We start from the raw sequence: 25700 nt of genomic DNA, 5'->3' as shown, positions 1-25700 counted from the left end.
GTCTGTTACTGTGTGCAGGGTAATGCATAATTGAGAGCATGACTCATGCTTACTCAGCTCATTTCTCAGTGGAAGATGAATCCTTGACCTTGTCTGAAAACAAATTTGAATCCGCTGTGATTCAGCACTGAATGGTTTGGCTTCCAGAACACCAAACAGCATCGCGTGTGGGCTGGGTAGTGCCCCTGAGTCACACAGTCCAACCAGTTGGCGTGCAAGTCAAATTGTATTCAGCCTTGATATAAACAAGTAACTATGAATGTGACCTTGTGAGTCGCTGCTGGAAACATGAACAGCTAATAGCTAATTTATTTTAATTTAACACATTGTGATAGGATAGTAAGATAGTATAACTAGTTCTTATGCAGCTTATCCCAACCCAAGATTAAAAAAATGTGTTTCACAGTTATCATCAAGGAATAGTCATTTTTAGGGATGGGAATCGAAATCCGATTCCAATTCGGAACCGGTTCCGAGTGTTTCGAGGCCTCGACATCACAATGAAAAAGCCTTAACGATCCTTTTAACGATTCCTAAAGACGCGTATTGCGTCGTGACGTGTCTTGTTGTCCAGACGCATCAAACTAGCATGGCGCCAAGAACCACTCGCTCCAAAGTTGGACTACACTTCACCAGGAAAGAGTGTGAAAATGAAAGGTTACGACGGGTAAGCACGAGCATTGCAGCCATAAACATAACAGGGACAGCACGTAGGTTCAAACGCTCGAAAGTGTGTCTTCACTTCACGAGGAAAAATTACAACAAAGCGTGCAAGGTGGAGATAACTGCATCGGGAGGGAATAGACTGCACTGTACTCACCGAGACAGCTATACAGCTAGCTAAACTCCGAAATGACGATACAGAAGACGTTGGTATAATTTGCTGACTTTATTCAACCATCACTTGAAGAGTGAAACTAAAAATAGAAATGAAACAAATCAATTTCGTCCCCAATAACAAACAGGTTTGCATCAACGTAAATCAGCGATGATTAGCTGCTAATAACAGTATGGTTAGCATTCGTTCGCTAGCATTAGCACATCGTTCAAACCACTACACAACTGGATTTAAGTGTCCGATCGCGAGTGGAAACACAACAACAACAACACAAAAGATTATACATACAGGCGTTGCCTCTGTAGATATTAACATTAACAAAGAACGTAGGCTCGTAGAAGTGTTTCCCTCTCTCACTTCGCTCGTTCACTCGCTTGGATGCGGCATTTCTTCGGGTGCTCAAACTGCGGCCCGCGGCCAAAATACGGCCCGCCTCCACATTTGGTCCGGCCATTTTGATTTTTTTTTTTTTTCTCAATCGTGTTATTTATTTCCTGGCCTTTTTCCTTGAAGAATTCAGAGAGGGTTATTTGGTTATTATCTATTTAATTAATAGTGTTTTTATTATTAATTATTATTATTATATTATTATTTTTATTTTATTTACTTTCATTCCGTGAAGAATCCAGAAAGGGTTATTTGATTGTGGCTTTCTGAAAAACAATAATTTTTTACATTTATGCACTTCTGCAATCGTCACACTTTTTTTTTGTTACAAACTGACCCCGGCCCCTCATCAGAGAAGGGAAAAGTTATGTGGCCCTCACAGGAAAAAGTCTGGGGACCCCTGCTTTAACACATATTGCCAAACGCAGAACAACAACCTATCTGCCAATGTATACCAATATTTTTTATTTCTATTAGATAAATGTTTCAGTAAAATGTTACACATTCTTGTGTATTTGCCACTTATTGCCACAGTTAACATTGAGGCTTTGGGCCTCTTTTGATCTCGTTGTGAGTTTGTAAGGTTGTGAGTTCTGATTAAACAAACTCGATGCCAATCAAAACCGTTTGTTGTTCTTTTCCCCCAAATTAGAATCGATAAGAGAATCGATAAAGAATTGACTCGTTAAGCAATATCGATAATGGAATCGGAATCGTAAAAAAAATCCTATCAATTCCCATCCCTAGTCATTTTGATCATGTGTATCCCAGCAGAAATAATCTTGTTTGAGAATTAAAAGATATATAAATGAAAAAAAAAAAATTCTTAACGACTCCATTTTTCTTTAGTATTACACAGCAGATTTCTGTTGTGGAATAGTGCAGGAAAAAGTCAATAAAGGCCAACATTTTCAGCAGGTAGGCAAAATTGCTGTGAGCAGCAATTTTTAAATACAAAAATTGCTTCAGCCAATCAAATTCAAGTATTTTAGATAGTCTGCAATTTCTCTTTCCATCAGAAACATCCAAAGTACCCTATGCCAGGGGCGGAGCTTGGGGGTGTTGCTGGCCGTGTGGCTGCACCCAGGCCTCAAGGGGGCCCGGTTTGCGGGCATAGAGAGAGGGGGCTTGGAAAGGTTGCGATGACACAGTTGTGGTAGTCATGTCTGCACATTATCTCCGCTAGTAAAGAACACAAGTTCACTACCCTGCAGTTTCCAGGTTGGAAACTAAATCTCAAAGGGTACATATTGCGCAGAATTGGTGTTATTTCTTAGTACTAGTTGATACTGATGCCTGCATGTTAATGAAGCATCGAAGCCCCTTCCGATACTAGTGTCAGTATTGGTGTGACACTACTGACGACCTTGATAACGGATGTCGCGACATTTACCACTAAGTAGGGATGTCCCGATCCGGTTACGTGATTGGAAATCGGGCCAATTGCGCCATTTTTCAGAGGATCGGAATCTGGTGAAAAGGATCAGGTTTTTAATTTAAAAAATATTTATATTAATGTTTTTTCTGCTTCTTATGTGCACAGCCTCTCACCCTCCCTCCTGCTGCTTTTCCTGGTCACCATTACAGCTGGTGTTTGGTACTTAAAGTTAACGATGATTGACAGGTTTGTAGCTTTGATCCAACGAGAAAGGGCATGGTAGCTCTACGACCAAAGGCACAAATGTGTTAATCATCGTTTAGTCAATCTTCATTGTCTCACAGTTCTGAGATTGTGGGTTCAATCCCATCTCTGGTCATCCTGTGGGGAGTTTGCATGTTTTAACCGTGCCTGTGTGGGTTTTCTCTGGGTTCCTGCCATATCCCAAAAAAACCTTGCAGAGTATGCTGATTGAACACTCCAAAATGTTTGTAGGTGTGAGTGTGTGTGTGTGAATGGTTGTGTGTCTATATGTGCCCTGCCACTGGTTTTCAACCTGTTCAGGGTGTAACCCGCCTTCTGCTGGGAGTTAGCTGTGATAGACTCCAGCAGCCCCGTGACCCTCGTAAGGATAAGTGGTTTAGTTGGTTTTGGTTGGTTGGTTTTGATTTATTAATTATATAAATGTTATGGAGAGTGATTAAAAGTATGGCGTGAAAGGTGACAATGAAATATGTGGGTGCGCCTGCATTTTGTGCTGGTGCACCTTTAGAAAAAAATTAGGCGCACCAATGCAAACAATGCAAAAATTAAATAGCAGTATACAGTATATTGCAATGTTATTTTTTTCCAATATCGTTCAGGCTTAATTTATTCATTCATTTTTCTTGCCGCTTATCCTCACAAGGGTCGCGGAAGTGCTAGAAGGCCTATCCCAACTAACTACGGGCAGTAGGTGGGGTACACCCTAAATTGGCTGCCAGCCAATTGCAGGGGACTATGAGACAAACAACCATTCACCCAAACACTCAGACCGACGGACAATTTAGAGTGTCCAATCAGCCAACCGAGCATGTTTTTGGGATGTGGGAGGAAACCGGAGTCCCCGGGGAAAACCCCACGCATGCACTGGGGGAACATGCTAACTCCACACAGGAAGGCCGGAGCCCGGGATGGAATCCGTGATCTCAGAGCTGTGAGGCGGGCGTGCTAACCATTCGGCCACCATGCCACCTGCCTAGTTTATATATTTTTTAATTCTTTAGGGCTAAAAAGTAACAAAATAATCCAGAAATACAATGGCGCTGCCAAAAGATACAAAAATATATACAGTTTGTACTCCGCAACACTCCCTGAAAAAGCGGGAGAGGAAGTACTGTAAACAGTATAGTACTCTCATTCAAAAGGGTCATATGTCAAAGCAGGATTTTCCCATAAGAATACATACACATTATATTTCCATTAATTTGTTCCACAGCCCGAAAACCTACACTAAATCCATAATAAATACTGCTTTTACTATTACAAATGGCAATTACACATTGTAAATATAATATATATATATATATATATATATATATATATATATATATATATATATATATATATATATATATATATATATATATATATATATATATATATACATATATTAGGGCTGTCAAACGATTAAAATTTTTAATCGAGTTAATTACAGCTTAAAAATTAATTAATCGTAATTAATCACAATTAATCACAATTCAAACCATCTATAAAATATGCCATATTTTTCTGTAAATTATTGTTGGAATGGAAAGATAAGACACAAGATGGATATATACATTCAACATACGGTACATAAGGACTATTTGTTTATTATAACAATAAATGAACAAGATGGCATTAACATTATCAACATTCTGTTAAAGCGATCCATAGATAGAAAGACTTGTAGTTCTTAAAAGAAAAATGTTAGTACAAGTTATAGAAATTTTATATTAAAACCCCTCTTAAAGTTTTCGTTTTCATAAAATTTGTAAAATTTTCAATCAAAAAATAAACTAATAGCCCGCTATTGTTGATGTCAATAATTACTTACACAATGCTGATGGGTGCTGAAGCCTATAAAATCAGTCGCACCCAAGCGCCAGCAGAGGGCGCCTAAACTCCATAAAACACAACAAGTGAGCGTTTCACTGTGTACTGTCATTTAAATTTCTCTGAGCGGGGCATCTGCGTTAATTGCGTCAAATATTTTAACGTGATTAATTTTAAAAATTAATTAACGCCCATTAACGCGATAATTTTGACAGCCCTAACATATATACATATATATATATAAGTTTACATACACTTGTGAAGAACATAATGTCATGGCTGTCTTGAGTTTCCAGTTATTTCTACAACTCTGATTTTTCTCTGATAGAGTGATTGGAACAGATACTTCTTTGTCACAAAAAACATTCACGAAGTTTGGTTCTTTTATGACTTTATTATGGGTGAACAGAAAAAAGTGATCAAATCTGCTGGGTCAAAAATATACATACAGCAGCGCTAATATTTGGTAACATGTCCCTTGGCCATTTTCACTTCATTTTGGTAGCCATCCACAAGCTTCTGGCAAGCTTCTGGTTGAATCTTTGACCACTCCTCTTGACAGAATTGGTGCAGTTCAGTTAAATTTGATGGCTTTCTGACATGGACTTGTTTCTTCAGCATTGTCCACAAGTTCAAGTCAGGACTTTGGAAAGGCCATTCGAAAACCTTAATTCTAGCCTGATTTAGCCATTCCATTACCACTTTTGATGTGTGTTTGGGGTCATTGTCCTGTTGGAACACCCAACTGCGCCCAAGACCTGATCTTCGGGCTGATGACGTTAGGTTATCTTGAAAAAACTGAAGGTAATCCTCCTTTTTCATTATCCCATTTACTCTCTGTAAAGCACCAGTTCCATTGGCTGCAAAACAGCCCCACAGCATAATACTACCACCACCGTGCTTGACGGTAGGCATGGTGTACTTGGGGTTAAAGGCCTCACCTTTTCTCCTCCAAACATATTGCTGGGCATTGTGGCCAAACAGCTCGATTTTTATTTCGTCTGACCTCAGAACTTTCCTCCAGAAGGTCTTATCTTTGTCCATGTGATCAGCAGCAAACTTCAGTCGAGCCTTAAGGTGCCGCTTTTGGAGCAAAGGCTTCCTTCTTGCACGGCAGCCTCTCAGTCCATGGAGATGCAAAACACGCTTGACTGTGGACACTGACACCTGTGTTCCAGCAGCTTCTAATTCTTGGCAGATCTGCTTTTTGGTGATTCTCGGTTGAATCTTCACCCTCCTGACCAATTTTCTCTCAGCAGCAGGTGATAGCTTGCGTTTTCTTCCTGATCATGGCAGTGACAAAACTGTGCCATGCACTTTATACTTACAAACAATAGTTTGCACTGTTGCTCTTGGGACCTGCAGCTGCTTTGAAATGGCTCCAAGTGACTTTCCTGACTTGTTCAAGTCAATGATTGTTCAAGTCAATAATCACTCACAAAAAATTGCTAATTCGTGTTGCTGTATGTATATTTTTGACCCAGCAGATTTGATCACTTTTTCTGTTAACCCATAATAAAGTCATAAAAGAACCAAACTCCATGAATGTTTTTTGTGACAAAGAAGTATCTGTTCCAATCACTCTATCGGAGAAAAATCAGAGTTGTAGAAATAAGTGGAAACTCAAGAGAGCCATGACATTGTGTTCTTCACAAGTGTATGTAAACTTTTGACCACAACTGTGTATATATATATATATATATATATATATATATATATATATATATATATATATACTGACGTCAGAGGAGGAACGTCGAGATCGACATTCTACAAGCGTATTTTCTAATTATTTCACGGATGCACACACTTTGCTCATATTTTTCTATAATTTATATCATAATTTCAATGATAAGCCTCACGTTTTTCCTTTTTCACCACCTGTACTAACATTCTTGGAAGCCATGTTGATTTCTCTCACAAGAAAATATGCCGTGCGTCCGTCTTCCAGCAAAACAAAGAAACTGAGGTGCAGTTATAAATCATCGTATATTGAGCATGTCGTCGGATGTAATAACAAATGGCGAGTCAAATTTTACTTCAGATGTCGAAAAGATCGTGTGTCGAAGCAATCCTATGTCGAGGTACCACTGTACTTGTTTGGGATTATTTTTTTGTTTGTTTCGTTGTTTTTTTGCTCTGCAGAATACAGTATTTTATATAACAATTGTCTTTAAAATTCCGCCAGTATAAGAAAAATACACATAATAATATACCTGTAAGTCAACTAAAACTTACATATTGGAAGTGACTGCAAACGGTGTTGTGGTAACAGTCAATAGTTTCAACACATATTAGAAATTGCATTAAATTACATGTATGTTCCATAAAAATGTTAAGATCCTACTTAACCATCAAGTGCTGCATATGAACCATGTAGTAATGTGTCCTTTATCCAGCTGTATTGCATCGTGAATCTCCTACATTATTGAGAGCTGGGCACTTACTTGGGTTTATTCATTCCATTTCCAGCCACTCAGATTATGACTCTCACTAGACTGGAAAATCGTGTCAATGCAGATTGTCTCATGGGACACTTATTTTAGTCTGAGGCATAATCTGCCCTCAGGATTTTTCTTTTTCTTTTAAATGTTCAACTCATGGCCACTGATGTAGAAAAAATAAAAAGTAAAAAAAATGTATCACGTTATCAAAAAAAAAAAATTCTTGCTACTACAGTAAATCAAGAATTAAAAGACTTACTTGTATATGATATATAAGAGAGAAGTTTTTATTTGCAATTTTATGCAGAGGCGTATACGGGTATGTGTAAGACATAAAGTACACGTAAAACATACGATTTGCTACAGCTGTGCAATATATGTTATACCCGTACAACAATTGTATCCTAATTGTTTTTTCTTCTGTAAAGATACAGAGCATGATCAATTTTTATTAGTTCAAAACAAGTTTATTATTATGACTGGAGTTGCATGATTAAAAAAAACACTGCACTGCATCATACTAGATTCAACTCCACTTTATTTATTAAAATCTATTGTTGACGCAAGCATGACTTGTGCAAAAGCTCGAGTAGCCGGCACACGGGGGAAAAACACCACACTCAGGCGACAATACGTTTGGCCTGCATGCCTACAGTGTGAGTGAGCTGCGACAATATATTATCAATTGCACCCAAAAGTTGGTCAATTAAGGATAAAGAAATTGCCATCACATAATCTATGAACAGATTCATTAAAAAATGACTGAGATCAAGAGTTCATCGTGGGCCCCTGCCTTTCTGTATGGAGTTTTCATGTTCTCCCCATGCTTGTGTGGGTACTATGGTTTCCTCCCACATCCCGAAAATATGCATAGTAGTTTGAATGAACAGTTCACATTGTCTGTAGGTATGATTGTAAGTGTAAATGTTTTTTGTCTCTTTGTGCCGAGAAATTGGCTGGCAATCGGTGCAGAGTGTACCCTATCTCATGCCCAAAGTCAACTTGGATATGCTCCAGCACGCCAGTGAACATAGTGAGGATAAGCGATAGTGATAATAAATGAATGAATGAATGAATGAATGAATGAATATCCTGATCAGGACTAACTGTAATTGTTCTGAACTCCTGTTTCAATGCCAATTTTGCATTAAACTGACACAACTTACATTGAGGAGTTGCAAAATAAGAGGTCTGGGTGAAATGATTACTTACACTCTACAGAAGTTTCTTTTTTCTTCTTTTCTTTTTTTTTTTACCTGATAAAAATTGTAGCTGGTATGAATAAATAACAGAACTCTGAATTTGCAAAAGAGCCAGATATTAAAGGTTAGTATGAATGTAGAAAAAAATAAACATGTAAAAGAAACTAGATAGCTTTTAAAAGACTGGAAGAAACGGTGGACCACTGCTTGAATGCATGATTTCCTCAACATAACAGGGTAATTCCACAGTGCAGAGTTGTCTCAGTGCGTTTAAAAAAATCGATAAAAACAGTCTCTTTTGTCCAGAGAACTCTGATATGCCGAGCTAGTATGCTGCAATACATAATCTTATTTGTCATCCCTTTTCCTGGTAAGTTATAAGAAAATATATATATCCAACAAAACGGAATCTCATTCAATACTATTCAACCATAGAGTACAATTTTGACAATGTATTACAGAGGGTAAGAAATTCCATGATAAAAAATTGCAGCTTTGGATTATGCTGCTGAAGGTTCAACACCCTGACCATGGCATGCATACAGCAACACAATACACTCACTCTTTAATGTACAACTCCATCCTGATAGCTGTATCTGAAAAAGATTAGTGCTCACTGCAACATCCCCACACCCCCAAAACAATGTCAGCTGTCTCAAGACACCAGTTACAAATTGTATTTGTGAGCCCATATCGAAACAGGTGTTAACCTGTTTGTGGATATAGTTGTAAATTAGGAATAATAGAGAGACAGGTTACCATGACGATAGCATCATATTAAATAAGTAGAAATATTTAGTTGGATAGTTTTGCATGATGGGATTTTTTTTCTTGCAGTTCGGTGGTGACAGCAATGCCTCTTATAGCAAGAAGCATGAAAAAATTACATTTTAGAGAGGCGTAGTCAAAGACCAGACTTGAATCCTTTTGAGTAGTAGTGAGCAGTAGCATGGTTGTAGTAGTACTGTAATAGCAAGTCATGCTCAAGGACAATTGATATTTTTGGACATTTGACTGAACAGATTGGGAAAATCCTGTTAAGAATAAACAAGCAGTATGAACACAGAAATAGATTAGTTGTGGAAATCTTGTGAAGAAATAACAAATAAAAAGGGCAACACAAGATATTAAGAATTTAAAAAAAAAAAAAAAAAAAAAAAAAAAGTAAAGATTACTGAATGCTGGTAGAGTGGCCAATAATTAATTGAGAGTAAGAATGAGATGCAAGACACAGAGGAAGAGAATGCGCTCTATAAAACCTGTCACCCATATGATTTAATGAGTCACTATCAAAGTATTAAAGCCTTCAAGTTCTGATAGCACAATGCAAGCTAGTGTTCATCCTCTAATGACACATGGGTGTACAGTATATGCTGGTGTCTATAAATCACTTCTTCATAATCTCCTAACTACCAGACAATAACAGATTTACCCATGATGAAATCCTGGTATTTACACCTTGTGCCTGCATGTCTTTGAACCAGTCAATCTATATTTGGAAAACATTATTGGACCACCCTTGCTGTTTCAGTGTTTGCGCATGTTGAATGTCTGGTTCAACTCAAGGTACTTTGTTTGGACAAAAATACTAAGATCAAGCATAGATAAGAGCTGAATTTAAGAGCTGACAGCAATATGATCTAGATGTGTGTGAGGGAGTGTGTTAGGGTGGGGGGGGGGGGGGGGTGTATGTGTATGCAAGAGCAGCAGATTTAGTGTTGACAAAACCCCAATCTTTAAAGGGATTATCAGGCGACACCCAGACAGCAACATGCTGTGAATTTCTGGGTGTAGTAAATTGACCTGTAATCAACAGACAGACAGCAGACTGACATAACTAACATTGTATTATACATTACATTACAAGTCACAACAACATCTGTTATATTCGTCAAACCCTTTCTTTTATCCCAGGCAATAGTAGGTAGTTTTATTTACCTGACATTTTTCGGCGGGCACTTCCGCCTTCGTCAGGTGGACCCTCTGACGAAGGCAGAAGTGCCCACATAAGTGTAGGCAAAATGAACTCTATACAACTAACATCTGTTATATTCCTTGACGAGGGCAAATTAGCAAAAAAGAGAAATATTTTGAGACTTACTGAATCTCACACAAGTTCTCCAATTCAGCTATTTGGGAGGGGGTGATTGTCTCTTACCATTATTTGCTTTTCCTGCTAATTTATCATCCAAACGTTATCAGCGCTTTTTTCTGATATTCCAGTCTGGTTTTAAAACACAGCATAGCACAGTCTGAGTTGTCAATGAAATTCTCCTGGCAAATGACTATGATGACTATGCTAGTGTTAGTCTGGGGATGGCTGGCAAGCTGAAGAGGTCAGGAAAAAACAGGAAAAAGAAGGGAACTGGTACAAATTTAAAAGGTATTTGTAAAAACATAAACCTGTTCAGATAAATAAACTACTTTAAGAAAAGCAAAGGCAAAGTAGCAAATCAAAAGCATGGGCTAGGGAAACACGATGGGACATAGCACAAAGACAAGTGACTCAAAAAGGATGACGATCCGAAAAGTAATAAAAATCGCAACTTTCTTGTGCAAATCAAAAATAAATGTACATTTGTACTTGGGATATTGATCTCTAGCCGCAGCGAACTCTGTCTCTTGCCGTTGTGCGTGTTCCTTCTTGTCTTTGGCACCCAGTCGGTCCGTGAGAAAAATTGGAATGATTCGGTTGAGGACCCCTGATTTAATATACATACATAATATTATTTAATTTATTTCTTGATTCACAGTCGTATTTGTTCATGCTGTTCTGTTTTTGCACTTCTGGTTAGATGCAAACTGCATTTGGATTTGTTGCGCTGTACCTGTACGTGTGCAATAACGATAAAGCTGAATCTAAATCTGAATATATGTATATTTATATGTGTGTGAGTGTGTATGTGTATACGGGGGCAGTATGTTTGTACGTATTCATTTTATGGTGATGTATTAATTTTCCCAGTAAGAGGATGTATTAACCTGTCAGCATAGCATGCTAAGTTATCTCGCAGCTACAGGCGCTGAGTGGTAATACTAAGCCCTGATAATTTGCAAAAGGATGAGAATTAAAACTATCCTTTTCATTCGTTATGGTGAGACTGATGTTATGTTTTACCAAACTAAAATTCACTGTACTGTAGCCATTGGGTGCAGTAGCGTCCTGAATGACACAATGATATGCATGAAAGGCAATATCAATTAAAAATCAACTAAGCATCATTGCTCATGCAAAACTACTTTTTTCTTTAAGGAACAAAATCTTAATCGACTACAGACCCCAACTAAAACTTTTCAATTGTGGTGTCAATCAGAACAAAAGAACATTCTGGAATTTGATTTGAGCTGGGTTGAAACATAAATGTCAGAGATTGACACTGTTAGAAAAGGGCACATAATGATGGCATGGTGGATTGAGAGGCCAGCACCTGTGCTGCGTATTCCTGAAATCAAGGGTTCAATCAGGTCTCTGTCCTTCTCTTTTTGGAGTGTGCATTATTACCCTGTGCCTGTGGGAATTTTCTCCTGTTACTCCTACGTCCCAAAACGATGCATGGCACGCTGATTGAACACTCTGAATTCTCCATAGATGTAATTGCAGGTGTGTCTACACTATATATGTTCTGCGATTGGCCGGCAACCACTTCAAGGTGTATATTGCTCACAGCCCATAGTTACCTGTAATAGAGTCCAGCACTTAGAATGAGTAGTACGGAAGAAGAATGAATGAATTATAATCATAGGTGAAAAGCTAACTTTCTTCCAAATATTTACTTGACAGATCAACAGTTACAACATTGAGCAAAGGGTAAATTGATCTAAAACTAGATGAAGCTCTAATCACAGTTTTATACTGCCTAAGACCATTATTAAGTTCAGTTCACTCCTGTCCATAGTTAGCTGGGATAGGTTTCCCATAACCCTTGTGAGAATTGAAGCAAGCAACATTTGGCCAATTTATTTATTGCTCCAATAAATTACTTCTGTGCTCCTCTTCCAGACATGAATGAATGAATGAATGAATGAATGAATGAATGAATGAATGAAAATGTCAGGCTCAAAAGAATATTTGGCACTATTCTTAACATGTTTTGCAATTCAGTAATAAATGCCTTGCTCTAATACTCTGATAATCCGCTCGAACACAAAAATATGTTTTTTTGTTATCTTCAACAAACTGAAGAGCTTAAATTAGTGTGATAGCAAAACCAGATGGATAATATGCTATAAAATCACTGTCCATTTTAATGAGTGTTCAGGCTTAGTCGCACAATTAAGCTTCATAGTGGGAAGATGACATAGATTAAAGTACTAATGTCGTCCTGTGTAACTCTTTGGATCAGCTTTAGAACTCATCTACTATTGAGACAAGGCACAAGGACACTCCCATAGGACTCACACCAAATGGTAAATGCTTTGTATATATATCTATAGTAGATATGATAAGCAAGTAATTAAGATAAATACACAAATTGAAGTGAAAACATGATATGCCTCAGTGATGATTTGCCAGTTGATCCATCTGCTTTAGTTCAACGACAGTTCAACAACAATAACTTCTATGGAAAAATCATTTTGCATTGAAAGTACTCAGAAAACCCCTTAAAGTTGTTGCAAAACTCACTCCATTGCTTATTATATAGTCTTTGACACTTTCATGCACGAATTATGACTTTTTATCTTTTTTTCAACTCTTACAGGTCCTTTGAGTAGAATCCTTGATGGGCAGACCTCCAATGCGGTCATATCTGTTGTGTACATGCAGTGAGAAACCTGACAGCCTTGTCTTTCATGAGAAAAGTGGTCTAAAAACAGGGTCCTAATGAGGGGAGTGAATCTTATCCTTTATGCTTATTATTTTCACAGCGCAAAGCCTTTAACTGACTCTAGTATGAGTGGATGGAGGCATTGTCTGCTTTTGGAGGGGAAAGGACAGCAGCTTTATAAAATTTCTGCCAGATTCCTGTATCATTATTAAAAATGTACAGTGTGCTTTTTGAGGTACCGTATTTTTCGGACTATAAGTCGCGTTCTTGTTCATATTTTGGTTGGGGGTGCGACTTATACTCAGGAGCGACTTATGTGTGAAATTATTAACATATTATGATATAATTTCACATGTTATTTTGGTGTTTTGGACTGATGGTTTTGTAAACTTGCATGCTATAGTTATCTGAATAACTCTTAATAGCTATGGCCACGTTCGCGTTCTGCCTTTGGCAATGTATGTTCAATTGTATTATTGACTTTTTTATATTGAAATGGATGCATTTAGTTTGTGGCGCTTTCACGCCCACGTGGGAGCGCACTCGCACTTGTTTGCGTGAAGAAGAGCGCTCGCACGCCAGAAGAAGACGGACAGCTACGTAGCTCTGAGTGAGTGAGTGGGCGAGTTAGCGAGAGAGAAAGATGGCTGCGAACCTACGTTCATTGTTTATGCTTTTAAAATATCTCTACAGAGGCAACGCCTGCGTGTATCATCTTTTTTGTTGTTGTTGTGTGTTTTCCACCCGCGATCGGACACTTAGAGACAGTTGTGTGGTTGTTTGAACGGTGTGCTAATGCTAGCAAACGCATGCTAACCAGTTATGTTATTGCTGTAATAGTACCTAATTATCATTTATTTACGTTGATGCGAACCTGTTTGCTATCGAGGACCAAATTGATTCAGCAAATTATGCGGACGTCCAGGATTGTCTTTTTGGAGTTCGCTGTATATAGCCAGGACTGAGCGGTAGCGTCCTGGTGAGGACAGTATATTCGCATTTCGTTGTTCATGCACTGTACACTGTACATTTATTCAGCATGTTGTTCTCTATTGTATTTTTATATTAAATTGCCTTTCAAGATGACATATCTGTTCTATGTGTTGGATTTTATCTAGTAAATTTCCCCCAAAAGTGCGACTTATACTCCGGTGCGACTTATATATGTTTTTTTTCTCTTTGTTGGGCATTTTATGGCTTGTGCGACTTATACTCAGGTGCGACTTGTAGTCCGAAAAATACAGTACCTTATTTGCTGCCTGTTGCACTCCTCAAATGAAAAACTTCCATCAAAGTGTTAAAAAGTTTTTGTCGGAGCACGACTCTGTTTTCTGAGTGGAGGTGAATTATTTGCAGCTACTATATTGAGTGTGAAACTACAGTAATTCTTTATGATGTGGAATATGAATATTAGCTCAAAAAATGAATATGGTATCTGAGTAATGTTCAACAAAATATGCTGGAATAAGATAACAGTGCCATTGCTAGTTCATCCATGTTTTAAATTGAATAAATAGAGATTTTTTTTTTATATGTAATTGTCTGGACCCCTCCCTCCCCATGTTCGGACCCTGGACCACTTGGCTGATCAAGTCACTGGGCTTCTTGCCAATTTAGTTGGAGCGCCCTGGTATAGAAAATGGAATCGATTGGGGGATGGATTTCAGATGTGTGTGTGTGTTTTTTTTTTTTTTTTTTGCAGTCCTAGTTCGAGGATCAGCAACCCGTGGCTCTAGAACCGCATCTTTAGCGCTGCCCTAGTGGCTCCTTGAAGCTTTTTCAAAAATGCTTTAAATTGGAAAAAGATGGGAAGCAGGGAAACCTATTTTTTGTTCTGATGTGGTTTCTGTACGAAGACATACATGCCACAAACATTCTTCTAATTCATTAATATTGTAGTGAGAAACTTGAAGGGGCATCATGCAACTGTGTAGTAACGTGGTGCATTATTCTCTATAGGATGCACTGCAAGGAAAATACACATTTACCATATTTTCCACACTACAAGGTGCATCGGAGTATAAGGCGCACTTTGAATGAATTGCCTATTTTAAAACTGTTTTCGTGTATAGGGCACTGCATAAGGCGCAGTAGTAGTAGGAGTTGTGGTTGGCATTGCATTATGCATCCACAAGATGGAGCTCAGCTACATGGAATGTCATGCCATCATTAACAAATATTGATCCATATATAAGGCAGATTGGATTATAAGGTGCACTGCCGGCTTTTGTGAAAATTGAAAGCTTTCAGGTGCACCTTATAGTGCGGAAAATACGGTAATCATGAAGGCTCATTATGCATTTGTAGCCAATTTAGTCATTTTGATAGTAGGCTAATATAGCTAAGATGGATACTTACAGTATGTGTTGCCTTCATTATAAGGCTTTAATTTTTTTGTGGCTCCAGACATATTTTTTCTTTGTTTGTTTGGTTGTTTTTTTGTTTTTTTTTTGCTCCAATATGGCTCTTTCAACATTTTGGGTTGCCGACTCCTGTCCTAGTTAATGCTCTATGGAGGTATAAAACGATGAACAACTGTGAAGCAATACACATTAAGTCAATGTTGGTCCAACGCACGCCATGAAATGATGCACTACAGGCACACTCCCTTCCTGTTTCAACAGCTCAACATCTTTTTTCAAACACACACCCATGATGTGCAACCACACTATCTCTGCTAACCCTGTCTACATGACTCATCAGCACAAATACTTTCGCTGACCTACATCTGTCCCACCTGAGTATCACCATACCGTTGACTGACCCACATTCCACTGATCCAGCCACTTCCAGGTAGTGACCTGCACAAGAGATAAATGAACAGCAGGAGGTGGACGAATTCTGATTTTCCTAACTGGAAAAAAATGAAACTCTAGCAACTTTAGATACATTATTGATAAACTACTTCAATGCATCAATATTGTCACTCATATTCTATCCTGCTGTGCCTGACATTTTCGAAATGTCTTATTTTTCATGTTTTTAGATTTTACTTTTAAAAGTATTTGACTTATTTTTAAATGTGCCTGACAATGTTTAATAATTGAAAGATATAAAGGAGAGCTATAAGAACATGATGTAATTTAAGTCTGTGTGGTTTATGGTTGTCACATAGTAAAGAAGAACTACACATTTGGATTTACAGAGTGCTTGCCCACCATCAAATGTGAACTTAAAGTCTAGTATTTTTTTAATTCTTTGCCTATTTCTGAAAGAGTATCTTGGAGTGGGCTATTAAGCACTTCACTTCCACTGTTATAGAGGTGCAAATTAACCATACTCAAGTTAGTGGCTCAGCCAATAAACCAACAGGAAGGTTGGATGAAGTTATGAAGTAAAAACACCACTTTTCATGTAACTGCAGGTAATATCATTTGTCACCATGTTACAGTAACCTCCATTGAGTTGGTCCCCCATCAGACCCCAATTTATATTAAAATTATCTCGAGCGTTTGTGTTACGTTTATGCTTGCTTGTGCTTTAAAAAGTTTTGTTTGCGCTGCTGTTGTTTTTTTAGATATTTACACTTATTTTATATTATTTTATAATTTGAGGTCAGCCATCCCCCCATTTTGATTAAAAAATGCTAAAAAAAAAAAAAAAAAGAAAATGGTGTTGATCGTTTGTGCTTCGTTTGAGCAAGTTTGTGCTGTCATTTTTTTTTTGTGTTTGTTTTGTGCTGCAACCGTTTCGTAGATACAGTGGGGCAAATAAGTATTTAGTCGACCACTAATTGTGCAAGTTCTCCCACTTGAAAATATTAGAGAGGCCTGTAATTGTCAGCATGGGTAAACCTCAACCATGAGAGACAGAATGTGGAGAAAAAAACTAGAAAATCACATTGTTTGATTTTTAAAGAATTTGTTTGCAAATCATGGTGGAAAATAAGTATTTGGTCAATACCAAAAGTTCATCTCAATACTTTGTTATGTACCATTTGTTGGCAATAACGGAGGCCAAACGTTTTCTGTAACTCTTCACAAGCTTTTCACACGCTGTTGCTGGTATTTTGGCCCATTCCTCCATGCAGATCTCCTCTAGAGCAGTGATGTTTTGGGGCTGTCGTTGGGCAAAACGGACTTTCAACTCCCTCCACAGATTTTCTATGGGGTTGAGATCTGGAGACTGGCTAGGCCACTCCAGGACCTTGAAATGCTTCTTACGAAGCCATTCCTTTGTTGCCCTGGCTGTGTGTTTTCGATCAAAATCTCTCGATACATGGCCCCATTCATTCTTTCCTTTACACAGATCAGTCGTCCTGGTCCCTTTGCAGAAAAACAGCCCCAAAGCATGATGTTTCCACCCCCATGCTTCACAGTGGGTATGGTGTTCTTCAGATGCAATGCAGTATTCTTTCTCCTCCAAACACGAGAACCTGTGTTTCTACCAAAAAGTTCTATTTTGGTTTCATCTGACCATAACACATTCTCCAAGTCCTCCTTTGGATCATTCAAATGCTCTCCAGCGAACCGCAGACGGGCCTGGACGTGTACTGGCTTCAGCAGGGGGACACGTCTGGCAGTGCAGGATTTAAGTCCCTGGCGGCGCATTGTGTTACTGATAGTAGCCTTTGTTACAATGGTCCCAGCTCTCTGTAGGTGAGAGGTGTCCAAACTATTCCACATAGGGCCGCAGTGGGTGCTGGATTTCATTCCTACTAAACAAGACAACATCTTTGCACCAATCTGGTGTCTCAAAAGTGTAATCAGTTGACTGCAGTCAGGTGCAGCTTGTTTTAGCACAAACTTCATTGGTTAAACCGTCTGTGCTCGATTGGTAGGAACAAAAACCAGGACCCACAGCGGCCCTTGAGGACAGGTTTGGACACCCATGCTGTAGTTCATTCACTAGGTCCCCCCGTGTGGTTCTGGGATTTTTGCTCACCGTTCTTGTTATCATTTTGACGCAACGGGGTGAGATCTTGCATGGAGCCCCAGATCGAGGGAGCTAATCAGTGGTCTTGTATGTCCATTTTCTAATAATTGCTCCCACAGTTGATTTCTTTACACCAAGCATTTTACTTATTGCAGAATCAGTCTTCCCAGCCTGGTGCAGGTCTACAATTTTGTCTCTGGCGTCCTTCGACAGCTCTTTGGTCTTGGCCATAGTGGAGTTTGGAGTGTGACTGATTGAGATTGTGGACAGGTGTCTTTTATACCGATAATGAGTTAAAACAGGTGCCATTAATACAGGTAATGAGTGGAGCCTCGTTAGACCTCGTAAGAAGAAGTTAGACCTCTTTGACAGCCAGAAATCTTGCTTGTTTGTAGGTGACCAAATACTTATTTTCCACTCTAATTTGGAAATAAATTCTTTAAAAATCAAACGATGTGATTTTCTGTTTTTTTTTTTTTTCCACATTCTGTCTCTCATGGTTGAGGTTTACCCATGATGACAATTACAGGCCTCTGTAATCTTTTCAAGAAGGAGAACTTGCACAATCGGTGGTTGACTAAATACTTATTTGCCCCACTGTATTATACTTTTAATTTGTAGTCATGACATCATGCAGCCCATCGACGGCAGAACGGAACAGCAATGGTGCCATTCGTTTTTGCTGGGTTAGTGCTCGTTTGTGCCGTAAAAATTTTTGTTTGTGCTGCTATCATTTTGTAGCTATTGAGGTATAAATTTTGAGTGATTACGTAACTCACAGCCCTTACGTATCCCAACTCTGCTGATGCACCATACCAACTCCGCTGATGGACCATACCAACTATCTCAATTAGAGAGGTGATTCTCAACGACTAGTACAAACGTAGCATAAACAAATGGCACCCCTCCGGGTCCATTTTGCAGTAAATTGGGGGGCTTGAGTTTATTTATCTCAAGTGATCACGTGACTTGCAGCTCCCCATTTACTGCAAAACGGACCCGAAGGGGTGCCATTTGTTTGTTCTACGTTTGAGCTAGTTGTTGGGACACCCCTCTGTTACTGAGAGTTGGTACACTCCTTCAGCTGCGACGGAAGCGCTGATTGAGAATATCTCAATATCTATAAAACAATAGCAGCACAAACGAACACAAAGCCAGCACAAACGAATGGCACCATTGCGGTTCCGTTCCGATGTAGATGGGGGGGCTGCGTGACGTCATCACAACAAATAAAAAGCATAATATCTACATAACCGTTGCAGCACAAACAAAACTTTTTACAGCACACAAAGCACAAACGACTGACACCATTTTTTTTTCCATTTTCAATCAAAATGATGGTCTGGTTGACCTCAGATTGACCTATTAAAGGATTGTTAACATCTCAAAAACGATAACAGCACAATAAAAAACTTATTACAGCACAAACGTAGCACAAACGATGAACATCATTTTTATATAAATTTGCATCTGATGTGGGGCCTACTTCATGGAGTTGTTACAGGTATAATTCTGCAGCTTGGTTATGAAATAGTTGTACCGGTTTTCGGATTAGAAAATCAGTTAGAATTTAAAACTGGTTATGTTCTGACTTTAGCAGAATTGCTGCCTCTATTATAATAACTTTTCTGCATCGTATCCTCATGAGGGCCGCGGGCGTGCTGGAGTCTATCTCAAATAACTATGGGCTGTAGGTGAGATACACCTTGAATTCGTTGCCAGCCAATAGCATGGTAAGTGCATAAGAGTACATTGTTTTCTACGGAAATGTTAGTACCGGTAGTTTCACAAAAGTTTGCCACAGGCAGGCTATTAACATTATTATTAAGACATCTTATTTTTTTCCCCTCAAAGTGATGTTTGGAGGACAAAAGTATTCTGTCAAATGCCAGTTATATGTGGATTTTCTCTTGCCAAACAAGTACATTTTGGAGGGGGGGGTTCAGATACAGAACACCAGGTCAAAAGGTGTCTGTAGTTATGTCCCTCTATAGCCGGGATTACACAATATAAATGTGATGCTGACCACAAGGTAGGCAATAAAAGAGACATGGAAAGAAGAAGGAGGCGGGGCCAAGAGATTGAAAACAACTACAGCTCGCGCTCATTGGTTCTCAATGACATCACTGATCAGTGCTGCAATGAAAGAGCATTCACTGTCACTTTCACTGTTACTCACATGCATTAATAGCACAGGTCAAAATAAACAATTGAACCACTTAAGAGTTTTGCCAGTATACCTGGGTAAATTAACATTAAATCACAAATAAAATACAATTAATGAAGCTTGTTCTTACTGGACAATCACATAAATGAGGGTTTTGAGACAATCAAAGAGGTCAAATAGCATGCAACAACTATATACATGAAGTCCATCCAAAAGTGACATGTTAAACATAAATAAATTCATAAACCAATGATATAGCTTGCATGGAGAACCCACACTCAAAGATATGTATAATATGTGTACGTCACGTTAAAAAAATCACATGTACAATTTGTCAATGGTGTCAATTAGCTGGCCAAGAGGAAAAATCTAGCTATTTGGCAATGGAACTTTTGAAAGCAAAAAAATATATATATATTTTCTGCACAGATTATTTCTGTATAAACACCCAATTGCATTTCAACAGTAGTAAGAAGTAATGGGTTCTTTGATTGTTAGAAGGGGTGTCTGACAGCCAACTACATCTCAGTGGAAAAGATGGAGAACAAGTATGAAGTTAGGCCACTTACTTCTATGTGGGATCCCTAATCATTCTGTGCCATCCTGCCTGGTGAGCATTCAATCTACAAAGTATATCCAGGTTTTTGCATTTCCAAATAAGCCACGAAAGCATCCTTCAAGGCAAAGCTGCTCCAGGCGTTTAAATCCTGCGTCCTCGTCTTCTTCAAAACTAAAGTGTTCTGTCTCCTAATCCTTAAGAATCTTCATAGACGACTCTGGAGTTCCTGCACTCATCTAAATTTTAGGTTCCGGGTAAAACCAGGAAAGGCACAAGAAAAAAAAAAGTTTTAAAAACAAAAAGTAGAAAGCAAACATTCGAATATGTATTTTTCTAGTTAATAATAATAAGGAGTAAATGATTCCTAAAATATTGTACAAGTCTTCCAAAAACATCATCAGCAATCAGTTTACAAAATACTTGCCACGTCTTAAATTTGGACATAAAAATAACTTGAAGTTAAAAGTTGTGTTTAAAAATAATTATGTTTAATGCAGATTTTTGCGCATCAAAATTATCTCTAATGGGATACAAAAATAATTTTCAAACATAAAGTTATATGGAAATGGAATGCAGAGAATTCAACCACACCTATACATAACAAAGGAAAGTTTTTAAAAATAGATTGAGATAAAACATACTTTGGGAGTGCAAACTCAAGTAGAAGGTGATTTACTTAGCAATCCTGGGGCTTCATTCATCTTGTGTGTTAAAAAGTAAAATGTATTTTAGTTAGGAAAATAACATCAAAATAATTTGTCCTCTATGAAAATCACTTCCCGCTCTTAAAAAAGTTGTCCCCTGTTGGATTTGAGCACCTTTCTTTAAGTTTTCTTTGTTTGGTCTGAGAACAAAGGACTTTTCTGTAACAAAGAAGCTGCTAAGAAGCATACCTGTTGATCTGTGTCCAGTAAACAAATGAAAGTTTTCAGATATTAAGCAAGCTATATAACCTTCGAAACATAATCACTAACACTCCATTGCATTTACAGTTAAGTAATCTGTGCAACAAGTTACTTTTTTCCTCTTACTTATTTTACACCTGATTACATCGTTCTAAATTCCCATAGTGCGTTCAGAAACTCCCAGGATCACGAATAAGGAACTATTAGATATATTAAATTATATTACATCAAGATGTGTAATGCTTTTTCCATTTACAAGACAAACAATCGAAAATGTTTAAATTTATTTTCCCCTGACGAAAAGGTCGCATTCGCTGTTAACTTCTGAGAGACAGTTGCTTTGTCTTGAGTCGCAACATCCCGAAGGAATTCAACAAGGTAACAAAACAAACTCAAACTCACTTCTATTAAAGTTTAAAGTCATCAACTAAATTTGACAAGGAAAAAAAAAACAAACACAACCTTTGATGACGTCCTATCAATTAGTATCCAAAAACTCGAGTCAGAGCATCAGACAAAGGAAAAGAGGGACCGCTCCTCTCTCTCTCCCCTGCCTACCACTGTCTGTGTACGTCGCTCTACCTTCGCTGCTTTGTGCTCAAGTTTGAGCGCTGACGCACCGACAAGAGTGGCAACTTTTACTGGAAAAGAACGCGCAAAATCACTCCGGGAACGCTCGCCCACGCAACTATTCCTCTCAAGAGCAACTTACCTGAAGGTGCTTTGCTCCGTGCGTCGCAGACAGGGGTAACAAAATAAAGTTTGTTAAGACACATACAGCTTTGTGTTGTAGAGTCCCCCCTTTGTCTACACGTGTGATAGATGGATGGGGCTCGTTTTGGCCGCGCCTAGTTCATTGCGCTCTCCAAACAAGAGTCCCGCCCTCTCCAAGTCAAATGCACATAGACGACACTATTCCATCACGGTGCTTTATGGACATTCAATTTGGAGACTTTTCATTGCATTTTTACATATAGTTCACCACACACCTATGACTTAGGTTTAGCACCATTTCGCTCCTGGATATTCTTAAATAGTATTAACAGTAATATTTGAAAACAACAACAACAAAATCCCCATTCCAAATCTACCTTTCTTACGCAAGTTGGTCCAGAAAGTAGTTTTCAACCAACTCAGCAACTTCTTAAATTCAAATGGACTCTTCGACAAATTCACATCTGGTTTCACACAGACCTCATACGCTTTTCTGATAAGCTAGTGCTTAATTTGTAAATCATAAGGTGCTGGAACGCAAAGTACATATGACATCGCAGGGATAACGAGACGGGCACAGGTCATGGAACATACGCAGAAAACGGTGCTGAAAACAACACGCAAATGCCCACTTGCCATGCTGTGGGACTTACAAGCCTCACTTTCAGATAATGTCATTGGTATAAATGTTATGACAACAATTTACAATTATTTAGGCTAAACTCTGCACAGCACGGGCAGTTGCCAACATACCACAGGTGGTTCTTACAGTAACGTACGGTCTAACTCAGAGGTTGCGCTAGACTTTTTCGTTGTCTGTCATTTTGACTGACAGGGTCATAAAAATCCGGTCATAATCTATTTTTACCCGTCACTTAAATTTTTAAAATGATGATAATGACATTGTGGTGACCCTTTGTTTGGCATAATTCACCTTCCGTACTTGTGTGTCCATTTGGCCGAGCGCGTTACCGGCTACGACAGTCACGTGACAGAGACACTTAAGAGCCGCGCGCGGTCCCCTCACTATCCACTCGCTCTCGCTATATGATTGGCCGAAGAGTCGAAATGCTCTCCTGTGAAATGCCTGTTTAAAAATGTTCCCGTTGTTACTTCTTGCGTTCGCTTATAAGTGCCCATTTAAAAAGGAAAAGCGATGGATGATACTACACACAGAGCGTATTATTAACAAATGTTAAAGTTGTATAATCATATAGCGAGAATAAGGAACGTCACTGACAAGCGCAGGCCCCCGCGAGTGGATAGTGAGGGGAATAGGATAGTGCGCCTACAGCTAACAAGACTCTTAACATTGCATACCGCTTCAACATATTCAATAGTATTTAGTTTTCATTCATTTTAAATTAATAATTTGTCCGAACAAGCTTAACAGAGAATCCACACCGTGCCCTCACACATCAAGCAGATGGATATGTAACTTTTTCTCCGCAGTGACAAAAACAGCTGACAGTGGCCCCAGTAGGTAGGTAGCCTACCATATGTAGCATATGGAACAATGAAATTAACAGTTCACCTGCTGTGGCCTGAACGTAGTCTCACACTTTCCTCCTGGTGCGCATGGACTTGAATTGCGTGCCCGCTTGTGCAGTCCCTGTTTTTTCACCTCTTTTATCAACACCATCGTCGTTTTGGGGCTTTTTGAAGAAACTTCGGACACTCAGTTGCCTTGACATTTTTCAGAGTAAGGCCAACAACGTCACGCATCAAGAGAGACAATAGCTAATTAATATGCTCACTCGCCACCCTGTGGTCTGGGGTGTGAATTGCAACCGGTCAAAATGACGGATGGACTTCAGTTTTTTCCGTCACCGTTTTAAAAAATCGGTCAACGACGGAAAATATTCGGTTAACGCGACCCCTGGTCTAACTTGTAAAACAAACAAACAAAAAAAACAGATTACAACGAGAGCTGAAACGAATACTCGAGCAACTCGAGTAACTCCAGTTTAAAAACTGATCGGAGTAATTTTATTCACCTCGAGGAATCGTTTAATTTTGCCAGCTCTAAGCATCATGTTTTGCCCGGACTACTTTTAATGCGGGACAACGCGCTGTTGTCACGTGTGTAGAGGAAGAAGCAATAAAAAATTATAAAAAACCTTTCTGCAGCCGACAGCCGCTACAAACTACGCAGCGTTGCTAAACACTAGCCCGCATAATGCTACAGTGGTAGCAGGTAGCAGCTGATGCGTCTCATAGATATCACATGTATGTTGAACTAGATGCGAAATGACAGAGTCAGCGGTGTTAGTAAACAGCCTCCATCTTAAAGCAGTACACTTCTCAGCGCTAATAAATAAGATTAACGTTACTGTCACCCGCTCACGTAACGTTAGCCCTGCGGAGGGCTAGGTTTCTGTAGAGTGGTGAGGGTGTAAAATGCAAATATGATAAAGCTAACTGTTAATTTTAGCTCAGTAGTCATTGCTGGATAAAACACCAAGTAGCACTGGTCCCTAATGTGCTCCAATACAGCAGGTATCATACTGTAACGTTGACAAAGAGTCACCCGCTTCGTTAGGTTGCAGTTTCTTTTTTGGGAACTTGTGGAACGACAACAACAACAGGAAGGCACGTCTTTCGCTCTCCCGCACCTCCCTCATCCCCGCACGTCACGCGGTGCATTCCGGAACGCATACAACTATCCCCGCCATATATATAACCTGGCGCTGAAGCTGGCCCCCACTCCGGGTGGCGCTGAACCTGACCAGCTGCTGCCACAGCAGCAGCCTCCTGCCCCAGCTTGGCTGGCTGTCCGTGAACCTGGCTAGCTGCTGCGGCACTAGCCTCCTGCTGTTAGCATGCCTCCTCTGTTACCATGATCACTGCAGCTGCCCTCATCGCTGGTTGTTGCTTTTCCAAATCGTTTTGAACCATCTTCCTTCTTTTTGAAAAAAGACAGTTAATGCAAGTGTCGTTTTGGCATGTGAGATACTGTTTCATCCTGGCTGCTTGCTCCCCAGATGCCACAAATTTCTAAAGTTTTTTTTTTTTGTTGTTGTTGTTGTCAGGGGCATGATTTGTTGGTCCAGCTTTTCTGTGCATCAACAAATCTCCGACTCTTTCTAATGACATTCTTTTTTTCTAAACAACATGCAATTCTTGGCATTGTTTCTTTAAATAAATGTATGCATATTGTTATTTTCATTTTATACTGTAATGTCCGTAACTATGCACAGTCCCTTTACTGGAGAGCTGTGAGGTAGTAGGAAGCGAGGGGGAGATGGGGGAGAAGTGAAAGTTAGCGGTTGAATGTGGCGGCAGTCCGCTGTTATTTTGTTTATTGTTTTCTCATTGTTGCCACAATAAAGTGGAAAAACCATCAACCATTCTTCTCCTTCTTTCCCCCATTTGGGGCTATTACAATA

The 25700-nt window shown here is 39.0% G+C and overlaps 1 long non-coding RNA gene across 1 annotated transcript in view; it reads right to left on the bottom strand.

Annotated features, from left to right (window-relative positions):
- Positions 1 to 22426, bottom strand: part of LOC130914718 (uncharacterized) — a 103668-nt gene extending 81242 nt beyond the window's left edge. Inside the window, exons 1-2 of the long non-coding RNA XR_009062984.1 lie at positions 22310 to 22426; positions 20703 to 20928 (exon numbers count right to left, since the gene is read on the bottom strand). This is a non-coding gene — a long non-coding RNA (uncharacterized LOC130914718). The remainder of the gene's footprint in view (positions 1 to 20702; positions 20929 to 22309) is intronic.
- Between the last annotated feature and the right edge of the window lie 3274 nt (positions 22427 to 25700).

This window comes from Corythoichthys intestinalis, chromosome 4 (genome assembly GCF_030265065.1).
Source record: "Corythoichthys intestinalis isolate RoL2023-P3 chromosome 4, ASM3026506v1, whole genome shotgun sequence".
Classification (NCBI taxonomy): Eukaryota; Metazoa; Chordata; class Actinopteri; order Syngnathiformes; family Syngnathidae; genus Corythoichthys; species Corythoichthys intestinalis.
This window is presented reverse-complemented; position numbering and strand designations above follow the sequence as displayed.